The sequence below is a fragment of the Tympanuchus pallidicinctus genome, unplaced genomic scaffold, assembly GCF_026119805.1.
Source record: "Tympanuchus pallidicinctus isolate F22 unplaced genomic scaffold, pur_lepc_1.0 scaffold4, whole genome shotgun sequence".
Taxonomy (NCBI): Eukaryota; Metazoa; Chordata; class Aves; order Galliformes; family Phasianidae; genus Tympanuchus; species Tympanuchus pallidicinctus.
In genome coordinates, this window is record NW_026294758.1 from 39,787,932 (window position 1) to 39,805,922 (window position 17,991).

General features: G+C 42.6%; 1 protein-coding gene across 7 annotated transcripts in view; it reads left to right on the forward strand.

Annotated features, from left to right (window-relative positions):
* The first annotated feature begins 7,386 nt into the window (after window positions 1-7,386).
* The window catches only part of APBA1 (amyloid beta precursor protein binding family A member 1), an 80,218-nt gene continuing 69,613 nt past the window's right edge, over window positions 7,387-17,991 (forward strand). For 5 of the 7 annotated variants that reach the window (XM_052700645.1, XM_052700651.1, XM_052700652.1 and 2 more), the window contains exon 1: window positions 7,387-7,542. The gene's annotated coding sequence lies outside the window, so the exon portion shown is untranslated. Of the gene's footprint in view, window positions 7,543-7,649; window positions 7,673-8,255; window positions 8,422-17,991 lie in introns of those variants that run through there. The other 2 variants (XM_052700647.1, XM_052700646.1) reach the window with 2 other exon arrangements.

Consider the following 17,991-nt stretch of genomic DNA (forward strand, 5'->3'; position numbering starts at 1 on the left):
TGCATGTCAAAGCTGTCTCTACAGTGAGACATTTTTAGGAACAACTAAATGAAGGAAACATCAGTTCCTTGCTAGACCTAGTGACAATTCTAATCACTGTAACTTTACCAGCATGTGAGGAGACTGGCAGCTCAGTGCTGAAAAGGAATGACCTGTTGTTGGCAGGTCATAAAGGAGAGAGAAAGGAAGCTGTGCATCACAAGATTGTAGAATGACTTGGGTTGGGAAGGACCTTAAAGGTGATCTAGTTTCAATTCCACTACCATGGACAGGATTACCACAAGACTGGGGGTCCCCCTACTGGGACACCACTCATCACTGCACTCCACTTGGACACAGAGCCCTGTCCAGCCTGGAACTTCTTTAGGAATGGGAAATCCACAATTTCTCTCAGCAGTCTGTGCCAGTGCCCTCAAGTAAATATCCAATCTAAATCTCCACTCTTTCAGTTTAAAACCATTCTTCTTTGTTGTGTCACTGTCTGCCCTTGTAAAAAGCCTGTCACCATCTTATTTATAAGCTCTCTTTAAGTTCTAAAATGTCACAGTGAGATCTACCCAAAGCCTTCTCCAGTCTGGATAAGCCCAGCTCCCTCGATGTCTTCTTCAGAGGAGAGGTTCTCCAGCCTTCCAAACATCTTCAGGCCCTTCTCTGGACTTGTTTCATCAGCTCCACATCTTCCTTGTGCTGGGGGCCCCAGACCTGGATGCCATACTCCAGATGGGGCCTTACAAGGGCAGAGCAGTGAGGGACAATCACTTCTTTCGCTCTAATGACCACCCCTTTCTTGATGCAGCCCAGGATGTTGTTGACCTCCTGAGCTGCAAGTACACATTTCTGGCACATGTCCAGCCAGGATCCCTAAGTCTTTCTCTGCAGGCCTTTTCTCAAGAAGTTTTTAATCCAATCCATACATCTTTGAGATTGCTTTGGCTCAGGTGCAGCACCTTGCACTTGGCCTTCTTGAATCTCATTAGGTTACCCTGGGCCTCCTTCTATTGTATCAATTGCACTGCTCACCTTAGAGTCATCAGCAAACTTGCTGAAGGCACACTCAATCCCACTATGTCATTGATAAAGATGCTGAAGAACTTCGGTCCCAAGATGGACCTCTAGGAGACACCTCTCATCACCACATTCCACCTGGACATCGAGTCATTGACCACAAATCCGTTTGTGACTACTGAACAAATTCTTTATCCACCAAATATTTCATCCTTCAAATCTGTATCTCCCCAGTTTAGAGGTAATTATGTGATGTGGAGCCATGTCAAATCCTAGGTAGATGGCATCAGTTGCTCTTTCTTTGTCCACTAATACCATCACTCCATCAATAGAAGGCCACCACCAGATTGCTGAGGTATGGTCTGCCCTTGGTGAAGCCATGCTGGCTGTCTCAGATCACCCACCTGTCCCTCATGTACCTTAACATCTCTTCTGAAAGGATATGTTCCATAATTTCTCAGGCACTAATGTGAGGGTCACTGGCCTGTAGTTCCCCTGGTCTTCCTTTCTCCTTACCGAGAATGGGAGTGATGTTTCCCTTTTTTCCAGTCAAAGGAGACCTCACCTTACATCCATGACTTTTCAAACACGAAGGTGAGTTGGCAACTGCATCAGGCAACTCCTTTAGAACCCTGGGATGCATGTCACCAGGCTCCATGGAATTGTACGTGTTCAGTCTCATCAACATCTCCATCCCTTGTCTAGTCAGAAGTTCCCATTAGGGAAGCAGAAATACAAGTTTATATTGTTTATATTTCCTTAAACCTGGAGTACAAATGAGGAAATGAGAAACCTACTGGATTATTTAGGTTTTCTTTGTCACACCAAATGTAAGATAGTTTCACATCTTCAAAGAAGTCATGCAAAATGAGAAACCTGCATGGCCACTGTAGTTAAGCTGGGAAGGAAGCCAAAGGACTTTTTTTGTCAAAACATCCCAAGTTCATCTAGTCCTTCTGATGAACAATGGAAGCTAATTTATGCATTGTGTTTATTGGAGTGTGGCATTCAATAAGTAGACTTGCCTTTTCAGGTCTTCTGCAGGATCACACAAGCATTAAGAGCCTGACTGTCTCTAGAATCAAATGGCAGTAGTTGGGCCTTCTTCGTATGTTCCACTGTTCCACAGCAAAGCCTATAAGGGGCATTATCTCAATGTCTTTGTTACAGAATTTTAGAAGAATATACACTTTCTGATTTATTCAAGAGTTCTATATAAAGCACTACCATCAACTTGGTTATCTTTGTTCATGTCACAGAAAAACAGAAAAAGACAAAACTGTACAAAATAGTAACTAATTAACTAGTAAAGGGGAATAGTGAAGCAAAATTCTCCATACTGTGTATAGAAAATAAATAAGTTGAAGATGACCTTTGAGTAGATCATATTCCTTTAATATTTTTCCAAATATTCAAAATCACATTCTTCAATGAGTTGTTGCTAAATTCTCCCAAGTATTACCATATATCATATTAACCACGACTGATTCCAGATGATTTGTTCTTCTATTATTTATCATTAATTTTTTTTTTTTTCACTTTTTTATTATTTTAGGTCTATTATCTAATACTCCAGAAGGCACAACTGTTCTCTATTTATAGTTTTCTCCTTGCAAGCTGTCTGTTTAAAGTCCTCTTCATTAGATGATACTGCATTCTTTTAAATTTAAATTAAATATTTATGCATGTGGCTCCTCAGGCAAAATTAATGCTTCAAAGCATAACTGATTAGCTATACTGTTTTCTCAGAGTATTGAAATATTAGAAAAGGGACAACCTGTTTCAGCAGATTGTAGATAGTCAGGCTACAATAATTGCAACCTAATAGAAGTCCATCTTTCTTTTCTGGCATGTGCAATGCCTGCTCCAATGGGATGATAGAAAATCATCAGAAAACAAGATTTTTAGAAATTTCTGTTGAACTTTTTGGGGGCAAATTAAGATTCTTCAAGATACCAAATCACAGATAATGAACAGGCTCTTTTGCGGAGGTATAACATAAAAGAAGAGGAAGAAGAAGGTCTTACAGAATAAAATCTCTGATGGCTTTAGTATCACCTTAGATTATACCTATACAAGTGACACAGGAAATGTTAGGCATCCTCTTGATGCCCTTGTCTAATGTAAAGGACTTTTTAAAGATGCTAGCATAAGAATTTATGAGGAAAAATGCCCATGGAACTAGAGTGTTCCAGTTCTGCAGATTAGTGACAGGTTTAATACAGACACAACTGGCAAAATGTTACCTATATTTTATAAAGGAATTTATAATAAATGATGACATGGGTAAATCCCAGCCTAGAATTCCATAGGTGTAACTCTGAACTCCTGATAGCTATTCCAGAACAAACTAAGGAAGAGGACTGGGTGTATAGAACATTTGATTAATAAAATCTGTCTTCTCATTAATTGGACCTGGATACTGCAAAAGAGGGAGGAGTTACTTTGAAGGTTTCTCTTTCCAGGAAAAAGTAAAAATAAAAATGACACTCATCGGAATTTGGAAATGAAATTTCCAGTTACAAAAGCCATTTACTTTAACATCAGGAGATCCTCTGAAACAATCCTTGCTGTTCTAGCAGCAGACATTCCACAAATACTCTTCAGAGATTGATGCTTTTTGACATGAAAGCTGTAATTCCAAGCTTTCAGACTGTAAAAAGCACTCATTTATGTCTCTAGTGGATCTTGAGCTATCTGACCTTAAAACTATGTCAAGTTTCCACTGGTCTTTTCAGTCTCGGAGAGCTGTTTTGTCTGTGGCCTAAGGCTGAAAGTAGCAAGCCATAGACCTCTGAGCTGTGTGATTTCCAGATCCTGAAAATACATTCACGTTGATTAGATTACTAGAGCAATGCAGCAAAAAATGTTTCAGCTGCCAACGCCAAGGTTTTATCTAGGCTAATGGATATATCTATAGACCTGGAGTGTAAACATGCTGAATCCAATTAATGAACTTTACGGAGTGCAATTTTGTTTCTGAAAAGAGAAGCATTCAACATGACTTCCTCTCTTTGAAGTATCCAGACCCAGTTAATGAGATGTGTGTATAAGAGCTGGGCCAGGTTCTTCCCCCCCCCCCCCCTGAAACAGATGCTTTGCTGGCACTCACACAGTGCTTTGTACCTAATGAGTCTTAAAAGCCATTGACACACTGGATGGTGTTAAGCATTTGTCTCTAAAGTAAAATACAAGTGGGAGATAAAAGCACTTACAACAAAAAAGTTCAGCATAAATAGCACTGCTTAGATTGCAATAGTGTCTGAATATTTCAAGATCAGGCTGCTTTGCTTCTGTGACAGACTACCACTGTGACTTAGTAAATATAACCTAATGAAACCAAAGACATCACAAGCTGGACATTAAGTTATAACATTCTGAGATTGAATTTTTTACGCTTAAATGTGGACTGGACAGCTCTAAAAGGGCAGTTTACATTCACCCGGGAGATTTATTCCATGTAAGTGTGGTCTTAACCCAACAAGTGTTTCTACATTTTCAAAAAGAGCAAAACTGTGTTGCATAAATCAAAGCTTCACCGCTAAAATAAGCAGATCGCAACTTCCAGCATTTTAACTGAAAAAAAAAAGGTCAATGATAATGCAAGTGCACTGATACTGCTGCACAACAATAGTATCTTTCCAAGTTCAGAAGTAACTTGTACCCAAGAACACCTGTTGATGTTGATGACAGTGAGACAAATGGGAGAAAAATGAAACTTAAGAAGAAAAAGATTCATAGTACAGATTTTTCTTTTTTCTTGAGCATAATTGAGCATGAAAACTGCAATGATTAGTCTTCAATAGTCATAAGACTTCAGTGGAGTCACCTAGGTTGAAAGAGAGCTCTAGGGGTCACCTGGCCAAAACTGCCTCTTACAGGAGTGCAAACTTCGATCACATTCAATTCTTACTGCTTGATTACTGTGAGAGAGGGCTAGAAGACAGAAGTGCTTTATGTAATGTAACAATTCAGTAATGAACAGCTTTGAAAGCCTCTCAAGTCTACACCTGTGAAATTGTAACCTGGGGCTGTAGCAGGGCCATATACCAGGGCCATAAAATAAGAGAGAGAACAGAGCAGAAATCTCCTTCTGGTTTTGTTATTTTCACATTGAAAGCCATCAGACAGAGAGTTGTCTCCAGGATAAGAAAGAAATCAATAAATGAATACTATTAAGAATAAAATGAGGTGTCGCGGTAAAATAGATGTAGAGGAAAGGGCAGCAGTTGTCTAAACAGCAGCAGTCACTTATTAGTTTTCCCATTCTTTAGCAATGGATATTTTTTGTACTCTCATTTTCAGAATTTGCACTGGTGGAGTACTGCAGTGTTTTGAATAAGATATGAAAGTATGGTTGTGCTTACAGAGCGGCCAAGCATATCACAGGACCTGGAAGCCTTTTTTGGAAGGCGATGAACATTCCAAATGAACACTGTTATCATAGTTACTAATTGCAAGCCCACATATAGCATTGTTACGGTTGGAAAAGACCTCTATGATCAACCATCTTGTCCAACCACCCAGCCATCAACACCATGCCTACTAAACCATGTCCCTAAGTATACAACTCCACGTTTCTTGAAAACCTCCAGGGGTGGTGGATTGTGTCTCCACCAATTCCCTGGGCAGCCTGTTCCTATCCTTGGCTACTCATTCAGAGAATAATTTTTTCCTTATATCCAATCTGAACTCTACTATCTATATTTACTTAAGATAGTTTGCACTGGGCTACGCCTAAGCACTTCACAGATCACACTGAATGTGTCCAAGGATAAACTGACCACTTCTCTGGGCAACCTGTTCTAGTGCTTTACCACTCGTACTGTAAAAAAACTTCTTCCTTATATCCAATCTAAATCTCCTCTCATTCAGTTTGAAACTATTTCCTGTTGTTCTATCACAACAGACCCTGCTACCCTTTCGATACTGAAAGGCTGCTAGCAGGTCTCCTTGCAGCCTTGTCTTCTCCAGACTGAACAACCCCAGCTCTCTTAGCCTGTCCTTGTAGGGAAATTTATTTTAGTCTTTACTATCTAGCCATATTGCTTTAAATAGCATACATGTAAGGCATTATCTCAAGGATTTTAGCATTCTGTCTATGTATGCGGAATTACTGTAAAGCACAGGAGCAATAACTCAGGGAAGCAATTACAACAGCTGTTTACAGCCTGCACTACAGATGGGGTATCCGGCTCCATCTTTGGTTCCATCAAGGGAGTAGAGATCTTGTAGAGATCTAGGCAAAATAGACAGCTGCCTAGCCATGAGCCGCATGAATTCTAACGAGAGCAAGTACCAGATCCTGCACCTGGGAAGGGGCAACCCTGGCTATACATACAGACTGGGAGATGAGACTCTGGAGAGCAGCCTTGCTGAAACAGATTTGAGGATGTTGACAGCAAGTTGAATATGAGCCAGCAGTGTGCACAGGCAGCCAGGAAGACCAACTGTATCCTGGGGTGCATCAAACATGGCACTGCTAGCCTTTCAAGGGAAGGGGAAGGAAGTCCCTCTCTGCAATGCACTGATGTGTCCTCAACTGTGCAGAGTTTTGGGCACCGCAATTCAAAAAGGGCATAAAAACCTTGTAGTCCAAAGCAGGGCTACAGAGATGGCGAAGGGTCTAAAGGGCAAGACATATAAGGAGTGGCTGAGGTCTTTTGGATTGTTTGTTTGGCCCAGAGCAGAGGAGGCTGAGGGGGCAGCTTCATGACAGCCTTCAGCTCCTCATAGGGAGTGGAGAGGCAGCGCTGGGCTCTGCTTTCTGGTGACAGTGATATGAGAGAAGGGCATGGAGCTGTGTCAGGGGAGTATCATGCTGGGGGTCAGGGAATGGCTCTGCACCTTAGGTTGATGGGACAGGCTCCTGTAGGCCGTGGTCATGGCACCAAGCCGCCAATGCTCTTAGCCATACACGGTTTGTGATTTGGGTGGTTCTGCATGGAGCTATGCATCGGACTCGACGATCCTTAATGGTTCTCTTCAAACTCATGACATCCTATGACTAATACCACGTTTGTATGTGTGAAGAGGGAGCAAGCAGTCGCGTGCAGCGAGACGCACTGTCTCGGTGCAATGCCCGCCGCCGGGCGGGAAGGGCTGTCCGGGGCCTGGCTACAGGTACGCGATCCTGCGGCGCCCCGGCTGTCGGGCAGCCACTGCTCCCCCCGCGGCAGGGTCGGGCTCCGGGCAGCGCTCGGCCCACTCTCCGGGGGCGTTCGGGCAGCCCGCTAAGCGGAGGGCGGTCCAGCTCGGCGGCCGCCATCTCCTCGCCTCCCACCGGCGCGGCCCGTGATGGCGGCACCGCCCCGCACCGCCGCGGGACCAGGAGGGCGGCGGCGGACGCGCTGACGCGAAGGGCGGCGCGGAACGGCGGGAGGGGCCGTGCCGGGCGGTGCTGGCGGCGGGGGCGGCGGCCGGAGGAAGATGGTGGCGGGAGGAAAGGCTGCCTGCCGGGCTGTCCGCCCCGCGCTGCGCTGCCAGCCCCGCCGGAGCCGCCCCGCGTGGTGAGGAGGCGGCGCGGATCCGCACCAGGTGTGGAGGGGCCGGGCCGAGGCCCGGGTGCGGGACTCTGGGCCCCGCTCGGTGGTGCCCAGCGGCGCGGCTGCGGGAGGGGCCGCCCCTCCCTCGCAGGGGCTCCGCGAGCGAGGAGCGGCCGGGAGAGGTGCGGCGGGGGGCGGGCGGGCGCGGGCTGGTGGCTGGGTCGGCGCTGTGCTGCGGCGGCCGGCGCGCGCATCCCGCTCGGGCCGAGCTGCAGAACCGCCCCTCCTCCCCTGCGCCCCGTGCACGACGGCAGGGAGCGGCGGGCAGGCTGCGGTGCCCCGGGCTGCGGCTCTCGGGGACACGGCGGGCCCGAACGTGGCGGGGTTGCGGTGGCCCCGCGCGCTGGGGCTCTTTCTGGAAGGATCAGCGTTAGCAGGGACTGTCCGGGCAGGGCTGCGCTGCCGCCCTCGTACATAAACCTGCCTCATAAGAGATGCGGGAGCTCGGGCCTCGGCTGGGAGATCGGTTGTAGGGGCTGTAGGATTGCAGTTGGTTTCAGACGCGACTGCTCTCGTCGGTGCAACCGGAGGGGTGTCCGCCGGCTGTGCGTGCACGGAGCTGCTGTGGGTGTAGGGCAGGCCGGATACTGCGTTTCTGCTCCCTGGTGCGCACCCATAGCGCTGTGCCCATCTGACGGGAGCTCGCCCGGTGCCGCGGCGATTTTGCGTCTGCTTCGCGGATGCGGCCTGCGGCTCTCCAGCAGGTTGCCCTGGAAGATATCCCTGTCACAGACCTCAGGTTCTACTGCATTGCTGTCGAGTCCGTTCCGGCTGCACCTGCACCTTCCTCTGCAGCCCCGTGGCTGAAACAGGCAGCGGCACCCTGTTTTCCTAGACGCTGGCACTGACAAAGAACCTGCTCGATCTCCAGGTGTGTTACATCTTAGTGATGTGCAGATAACAAAAAGCGAGGGACACATCTACATTTTGCCGTGTTGGGCGGTGGGGAGGAGCTGCCTGGCAGCTCAGTGCATGAAGGTGATGGGTGGCTGAAGGTTCTGCGGTGCATTAGTGCATATTTATACCCAGTAATTGAGCATCATGCAAGCTGTAGTGGGAGACCGTGGAAAAGACGACAGCAGAAAATGCATCATCCTGATGCACTTTGGGAAGGGTGCTGTGCGTGTTCAATGGCTGAAATGTGAAACGGAGCCAAAAGCAGCCTGCCTCCCTTGGAACAGTGTGATCCAAGTTGGGGGATCTGTGAGATTTGAGGCTAACCTGATTTTCATAAAGTAATGGCAACTCAAGGTCGGCTGTGTAGTACAGGTCATGCTATTTATTGGTCCGAGTTTTTCTTGAGCACAGTCAGTTGCATCTTGAAGCATTCATCTTGCATTAAAACATCGTCTTTACTTAAAATATAAATGCTTTTCAGACCATTGAACTGTTTTCTAACAGACACAAAACCGACCTCTCACAAGCCTGTGGAAATAAAGATACGCACAGATTGTCCCTTTGGTTATAAATGCATTTTGGTTGGGCAAGGAACTGACTTCTGATTTCATTGATACCATTATGAGCCACAGTCATGTACAGCGTTTGCATTCTTGAACTCATAAAGCCTGCAGTATGAAAGCTGTGCCCATCTTTAAGGCACACTTAGTTTTCACTTCTTAGAAGCAGTGCTTATGAGCTCTAGAACCACATGAAAGACATGAAGGTACGAAAAAATGGAGTCTTTTGCTGAGCTTCTTGTTTTGTGTTTTTAATAGGTCAGTGTGATTGTTCGTGTGCAGTATTTTAGTTATTTGGTTTGAGGTCATCTCAGTGTGCATTAGTATTTGTGGCAAATAAGGCAGGGAAGTGGAGCAGTAAGTCTAGAAATATTGGCCGAGAAGGTTGGCCTTGGGGTATTAATGCATCTGTGTACTTTCAGGGTTAGTATCCAAACTAGCAATCCCTTTAAAAAATAAAATAATCTTTGAAGTCATGTAGGAAAACCAAGCCAGTGCTCAGGCTTTCTGCTTGTATCTATTTGCCTCAACTTTTAAAGATCCAATTTTGCTCAGCACATGAATTGATAGCTATTGACAGTAGCTGTTCTGGATTTATTCTAGATTATGAATTAGAAGAATTAGACCTTTTATTTTCCCCTCTACCTCACCCTCCCCTGAAAAAATTAAAAAAATAGAGGCACTTCAGACAGCGTAGTAAGCATTGTCCATAAACAATGCAGCTAGATTAATTGAGGCTTAACTTTGAATGAGGTCCTATTACTGTTGATTTAAGTCGAGCATTGATGTTCTGGTAATGCATTTTTCAATGTGGTTTTCTCATTTTACAGAAGATGAAGATTTCTACTTAATCAGAGATCTAGCAAGCAATCCTCTGCTCATTATTTCCAACAGATTGTGTGTAATATGTATTGTGTAGAGGTTAAAGGTTTTTGAAGAACAGATTGTTTTGTTTCATACTGTTGATTGATTTGATAAGCCAGCTGCTCAGAGCAGTGCAATGGTATTTTTCTGTTTCCACTGCATAAGACTGCGTTCTTAAAAAAAAAAAAAAAAAAAAAAAGTCATATGTTTGTTGTTTTACTTGAAGGATCTGGGGAATAATCTTTATTTGCTGTTTTCACATAGACAGCCATTTTGGTGATCCCTGTCCTCATTCTGATCAGCACTTGCTATGCATATGGGAACTGAAACAAGGTGGCAGAAGACTTCCTTCAAGGCACTCCAGGGCTGCAGAACAGACTCCTTTTTTGGGGAAGGATTCATCCTGATGTGAGCAATGAGGGAATGAGACTGGTTCCAAGGAGTCTGTAGGGACATGCTTTTGAGAAGAGGAATGCATCTGTGTTATGTCCACCAAGTCCATCTTGTAATGACGGGATCATGTCCTAGAACGTGTTCCCTAGATGATGATTTGTGTAATTCAGATGTTATTCTTAAGAATTTTTCTTCATCTAATAAGGCTACAAGAAGAGCTGTTTGCTGAAAAGCAGTGGGATTTTGTACATCAGAAAGGAAACTAGTGGAAGAAATGGATTATGGGTATTTAAAACAATGAAAATTCTAGTTGAGGTAGACCACGGTAGGAATTTCTGGTTTTTCTGTAGCTCAGCAAAAGGAGATGATCTGTGAAATCTATGCAATTCAGAATGTTCAATATATATGAGATGTTTTAAAGTCTTTTTTAGATATATGCCCATCTCCCCTGCCTTCATAGATTATCTGTTTGATCTATCAAATCTTGCTCGTAAGACAGCAATTAAATATTATTTCCTTTTTTTTTTTTTTGAATGAACAGTTCAGTAAAAACTACCCTCTGTAAGTCAACAGCCACCTTATCATACATGAGGTCAAAATGAGATTTAAGAGTGAGAGACATCTTGAAAAATCTGTTGGTAAATATGGCAGATTCCAAGGATGTAACAGCACATCCTTGGATTTTTTGGCTGAATCCTTCTTGGGCTAATTTACCTTTTCAACTTACTAAGCTTTTCTAAGGCTTTATTCTTTTTTTTTTCTAACGCATTCTGATCTGTGTGTTGCAATTTGTGATGACAGCATTACTATCACTGTGCATTTGTATAACGCGTATTCTGATGGGACTTTCATCAGGTTTGAAATTGTGCTGCTTCTGTGGTCTTAAGTAGAACCACATGGAATCACAGAATCTCAGGGTTGAAAGAGACCTCAAGAAATCACCGAGTGCAACTCCCTAGATAAACCTTAATTAGAAAAGCTTTTTTAAAAAATGAACGGACATTCATATTAGTTGATGGGGGAGGCATTAGCAGGCAGAGATCTATGTCTGGGTCTTCCCTGGGCTGAAATAAAAGGTAGTGTTCTCCGTAATGCACTTCAGATCCAGTAAGCAGACAGAACCAATTGTTTTCAGTACACTGCCTGACGCGATGGATTCGGGGAGAGTGGGTGCTGTCTCTGCTGCTGGGGAGGGAAGTTGGCACTGTCTGTGGGATGGATGTGGGGAACTGTGGATTTTTTTTTTTTTTCCTTAACAGCTTTCTTACGCCAGCTCTTTTATGGTCATAGGAATAATATAAGCTGGAAAGGATCCCTGAACGTCGTCTGATCTAAACTCTGCTCAAACTGAGTGACTGAGACAGAAGGTGCACATACAGCGTGTGTAGGGCTTGGCTTGCTAATGTCTGAAATTGGAATTGAGGTGCTGCTTCTCGGGGGGATTCAGAAATAACAACAATGTGCAGAAGGTTCTGCTTGCAGTTGGTGAGCAGGAGGCTGTGCTGCTGAGTCTGGGCTTTCTCTGAGCAGGCCCTGCTGGGCGCTGCTGGCTCTGCTGCTGCCATTAAGCCCCAGGGCTACTGCAGAGTGCTTGCCTTGTGTAGGAAACAGTGGCCACCTCGCCTTGGCTCTGTTTTTCAGATCTGTCCTACTGCATTTGTTCCGTGCAGGCTGTCATGCAGGTATACTTGCTGTATGGTGTTGTCTGATCACAAGACAATCACCTGCTTTTTCTAAATTGGACTCGTAAGACTAAGTGAGGAAATAACCTCCCCAAATTCAGGAAACGTTTTTGTTTTCAGTTGTGTTGTAACATGTTTTTTTTACTTACCTATCTGTTTGATTTGATCCCTATTTTTTCTAAACGAAAGATTTGTTGTTTTCCTCCTAATTGTGTGTTGTACAGTCACCTTTTAGCTGATTAAGAAAACCTCCTGTAATATCTGTGTTAAACAGAAGATCCTATGTAGAAAAAATCTGTGGCTTTGTAATTTCAGTATATCTCAGTGGACATTGTAAAAATCCTCTTCATGCACGTTATTTGTGTTTCTGATATCCTCAGCTGTTATACCCTTTGTCTTTGGGTGTTAAATAGGGATAAACCCCAGGTTCTGCTCTCGCTCAATTATTATCTTGCCTTGCTGATAAATGATTAATGTAATCCACTTACAAGATTGCCATGACATCATTCAGATTTTGGCATGCTTAATTTCATTTCATAAGAATGTTTCGATGAGCAAATCCTAAAGTCCTTGACGGGTTCTTCCTGCAGGAAGGTGCTTGGGCTGCGAGCAGAGAGGGAGGGGTGGCTGAGCTGCCTGCCTGCCTTTGGAGCTGGGAGAGGGCTGCTCTGTGACTGGTGGTGGTGGTTCTGATCAGCTTCAGCATCTAGGCTTTCTAGATGCCAGCCGTTTTGCCATGACCTTATGTCTGGTCTGACAGTGTCTGGGTGATTTAGGCTTTGTCTGAAATCTCACATCAGTGTGCGGTTCTCACTTGTTGCAGTGTGCAACCTCTTTGGGCCATGCTGGCTCTAGGTCCAATTTTATCTGTAGGTGAAAGTGATTTGCGAGTTCACTCTTCCTTCCTCACTGGAAGGAAACACTCAAGCAGTTAATTAACTTAACACACATTTGGGTGATTTTTTTATTTCTTTATTTAAGAAAACTGTAAAGGTTGAATGATAGTATTTCAAGTTAGGCCAAACTGGCTTTGAATGTAAATGTAGATGTAATTAAGACTATAGAAGACACATCTGTCTTCTGTAGACGCACATCTGTGTATCAGCAGTTAGACACAGTACCTCAGTGTGCAATTCATCAAAATGTTCTGGATACAAGTACAACTACTTCATTGAAAATAACTATTATTTCCAGTTAACTACTGATCTCATTATTTTGGTCAGTAGTTTGCAGCCAAGATATTTCTTGAACAAAATTTTTGGCTGAAGAAGAAAAGCGAGCAGATCTTCCTAAAAATAACTGTGGAATATACTGTCTGCCTGTATCAGTACTCATTTTAGATTGGAGAGTCGCACTTATGTATGCAGTGCCTCTGAGGTACTTCAGTCCTGTTTTCTGGTGCATTGGTGGTGAGACTGCAGATGTTTTTGAAACCTGGTTCTTAAGTTCATAATAATCTTAATAGTTGAGGGACTTCTCTAATGAGAACTATGGGTGATAGGTGGACGGTTGGGCTGGATGATCTTGTAAGTCTTTTCCAGTGAAAAGATTGGTGATTCTATGATCCTATGATAGCCTTGAAGGAGTAAATAACAGAATATTTATCAGAGGAGATCTGTCTAAGCATAGTAGGAAGAACTGTCCCTTTATGGTGGATAGAAGCACTTTGAACTGAATGGCAGTGTGTAAAAGCTACATATTAAAAGATTATGGAAGCACTAAAGAGCATGTACTGTTCTTTTGAAGGTGTCTTACATCTGGAATCATAGGGAAGGAGTTCAAGGGTTATGATAAGGAATTTTTGTGATATGAGAAAGATTTTTTTCAGTCTGTTGGAGGTTAAATGGATAGTAAGGTGAAAGTGCACTAAAAAAACTGTTATTATTTTGTATTTATAATGTTTTGTGTCTCTGCTACTAAGGCTTGGAGCATTAAAAAAACCAAACAGATACTCCCCTGAAAGATTGAGCTCCTGCAGCTGGATGCAATTCTGCTGTCTCTTTGCGCACCCCACCTATTGAGGTCTTTGTGTTTCTCTGATCCATGATGGAAATCTTCCTGCTTTAAGGCTTTTTGCAATATCTGAAATTGTTGTTATGGTATAGGATCACACAAGCCACAGTTACTGCTTTTCTGGGTTGGCTTTGTAGCTGTAGTAGGATGCTGAACAGTGGACACACTGAATAATCCAGGTAAAACTCAGTGTTTTAGAGGATTCAAGTCAGTATTCAGCAATGCCCAAGTCTGTGTGTGAATTTCAGGGCAAAGAGAAGACACGTTTGTAAACAGGTTGTCCAACTCAGCTCTTCCAAGTCTCTTAGAGGTAACATGCTGTCAAGTTGTTTGTGGCTGTTTATAAGTAGTTTGAAACACTGGTGGGTTTGAATAAAGGGACTGTGCTTGTATTGAATGGTCTCCATGCACAACAGCAATTTATGACTGCAGCTTCATTGGAAGCTGGCAGGAAGTCCAGTTGCACAAGGGTTTTCTACTGGTGTCACCAACTGAACATCCAGGCCTCATCATGCAGAGCAAACAGGGTCAGGTTTTGTGGTCTGTCTAGCTGGAGAGCTTGAAAGGTGGGGTGGAAAGTAATGCAGTGTGAGGATAAGGGAAAGAATAGGGTGAAGGGAGAGCTATGGTTAATTTTATTTTTCCCAAGAGGAGAAGTTGGGGTGAAAATGCAGAGAAGCGTAAGTAGTCAGCTATGTGTTCATTCCCTTTCAGAGGAGCTTGTGTCAGCTTAATGGCAGAGAGGTTATTTAGAAAAAACAGTGTGAAACAGCATGTAATTCTGTCTTCACCATGGTAAAAAGCCTCGCAAATGCTGCTGTGATATGGTTTTGTAAATGGTTCTGTAATCAACACCAAATTTTGCCATTATTATTGATTAAGTAATTGGAGTAGTGATTATAGTAAGGTAAGTAATTACACATGATTTTCAATGCTGACATCTGTAGTTGCTCTTTAAAATTTACATTGTATTTGGAGGAGGGAAATGGGGAAATGATAGTGTGTAATTGTAGCATCAATCTGATGTATTTTGATGAAGCAGTATGTCAGTGAGTTGAGTTTTCTCATATTTGCAGCAATGTTTGCAAATACTAAATACATAAAGGGGACTGGGCAAACAGTATAGAAAGTACCTGTTCTTGTATTTTATATATTCAAATTTTTGTAGTTTCTGAAGTCTGTTTTTTGTTTTTTTGTTTGTTTGTTTGTTTGTTTTTTGTTTTTTTTTTCAAAGTCCTTTAAGGACAGCCTAAGATCCCATGGCACAGCCATTAAAGAGAATAATCATGGAGAGTTGGTTTTTTTGTTTTTTTGTTTTTTTTTCATCAAGAAGGGGAAATCTCCCTTAAAATCACCACCGTTCTTTTATTTTGCAAGGAGTAAGTCTGCTATTTTAAGTCTTTTCTTAACAGAAAATGGATGGATTACCTGTTAAAGTTCAAGGATGCATATCTGGAACACATTTTTGTTGAGGAGACTAAAACCTGAGAATTTTAGTCTTCTAATGTGTTGCTCGTTAGCAGAAAGTGTTGCTGTGTGGCGTGCTTTCCTCACAGACAGTGGTTTCTGAATTCTCCTGTTAATGGTTCCCAGATCTTTTCTTACTGATGTTCGTAGTTCACCAAGCACTGACACAGAACTGATGAGATTTTTGACACCGTTGCTTGTGAGGAAGCATTTGAATGCCAGAAGGAAGACTGCAGAGAAGATATACTGATTTCACCTTGCTTTTTATGAGATGGCAGCAGTATTGTTTCCTGTTTTGTTTAGGGACTTGGTAGAAATGCTTTTGTTTGGGTTTCCAGGATTATCTTTAACCTTGGTTCCTTCCGTCTCAGATACCTGAGAGGAAAGCTTCCTGTGTGCTTGTTACGATTTTATTTTCCTGTCTTCAAGTGTTACACGTGAATATGGAATTCCGTCTTATAAAGCATGATAGCATTGTCATCTTTCAGATTCACCTACCCATGGGTCATCCTTGTGGCAAGGTGTATGCATCTCACAGATGCATTTCATACTGTGGCTGGTGTACCTGTTCATGCTTTGTTGTAGGTACTGTGTATTTTAAGCGTGTTTGGATTGTATGTGGTGGGGATTTAATCTTCTTTTTTTTTAAAATAATTCTCATGCATCAATGTCTGGCTTGTAAGTTATGTTGTAATTATGACCTCTTGTTCCTTTTTACCCAAAGGAAGCTAAATTTCCCGCTTAATAAATGAAGCTCCATTCATGAGTTCCCAGTGAATGTGACAAATTCCACAATGAAAAACAGTGATATAACGGTGGATTGTATCTGCAGTGGTTCATGGTTAGGAGACACTGCTTTGAGCAGGGTCTGCTGAACCTGTGGAGGAGACATGGAGTGTGTGAGTTCATGTGTCTGGATGTGCATTTCATCTGGAAGCATTTGTTTCAGAAAAAAACAACCTTTATCTCCTGGCAGTTGTTGAAGAATTATGGCCGGTATTAATGGGTAAACCTTGGAGTATAAAAATTGACAGGTGCTCCACTATTTTGACAGGAACTGCTTCACTGTCCACAGTTAGAAGCCCAGTGTATCTAAATAAATCTGTCTTCTCATGTTAAAGGCCTGGCAGCGTGTGGTTCTGTGTTGCTCTGATACAGTAGCATGGGGGATAAATCTTTCAGTTCTCTTTGCCTGAATTTTAAAGAATTTACTATCAAAGAAATCAAAGCAGTTTCATAGTTGGATTTTTTAATAATGCTGAGTGGTATTCATCGGGATGGTATCTATTCATTCTTACATGTTGTGTGAATAAGATGATGTTTGTTTTTTTCCTACCACAAATAAAGGTGCTCATTGACTTCCAGAAATAGAAGACTTCATTGTGAGAGATGTGGACAGAGTTTCTCTGTTAAAAACTACATGTTAAGTACTTGGCACCTTTGTATGTTTGGTTGGCAAAAGAAATTCCTCTGTTGTTGCGGCTGTGCACTGTTTTGTACAAGATTTTTGCACTGATTGTGCACTGATTTGTACAAGAATTTGTGCTGTTTTATTGATTCATTAAGGGCAGGTGAGATGTATTCCTGGATTGCAGAAACAAGCTTTGTCTTTTTTTTGTTTTTTTTTTGTAAACCTTTATAAACTATCAAGAAAATAATGACACTAATTTTGAGCAGAAATTGAGTTATTAATCTTCCTCTGAAAATCACATTTAGTTTTAATACAAGTAAAATATTTTTTTATTTTCTTTGAAATGAAATGCATCAGAAGTCCAGGTATAGTGGTTTCAAATGGCCATTGTGAGAAAAATAGCTACTTCTGCTAAATTTTGACCTAAGGGAGACAGCACAGAGTGCAGGGAGAGATGCTTGGGGCAGTGTTAGAATCTTAGTAGCATGTTTCCAGTCTTGGAGCATAACTTTCCATTAAAAGTTCGGGATTAAAATCTAAAAAGAAGATCTACTTGACTGCTGTATTACCAGCATCTGCCATTGATGTCACGAGCTGACATAATGAAATGGGAGGCATTACTTTCAAGAGCAGCCCTTGTACATAACTTTTTTTCTGTTCTGAAATGATAGAGTGATTGCAAGACATTTTGATCTACATAGCTATTTTGGTCATCTTGCATCCTTGTTGGTCGTTCATGTAATACTGTTGTAGTTCTGGAGATCCTCATTGCCTTAGTTCTATCTTAAAATCTGTCATTGTGACAAATGCTCATTATTAATTGAAGAGTGATGATCATTATTTCTGTCAATGTGGCTGTGTGATTAATCATGCTGAATTTCATGATGATCTTTGTAATACACCTCCATTTACACATTTTCCCATCACCTTTAAACCCTCAGCAGGCGCAGTGAGCAGCGTGACCAGTTAAGCCATCACAATCTATACTTGTCCAGACAGTAATCAGACATCAGGCCTGACTGCTGGATGATAAGAGTTGCAAATTGCAAATGGTATTATTGCAGCTGTTTAGAGCTGGTATTGTGGCTTCAGTACTACTCAGAATTGAGGAAATTATTTTGAACTATCTCATTGAATTGACTAATTTTCTGAAT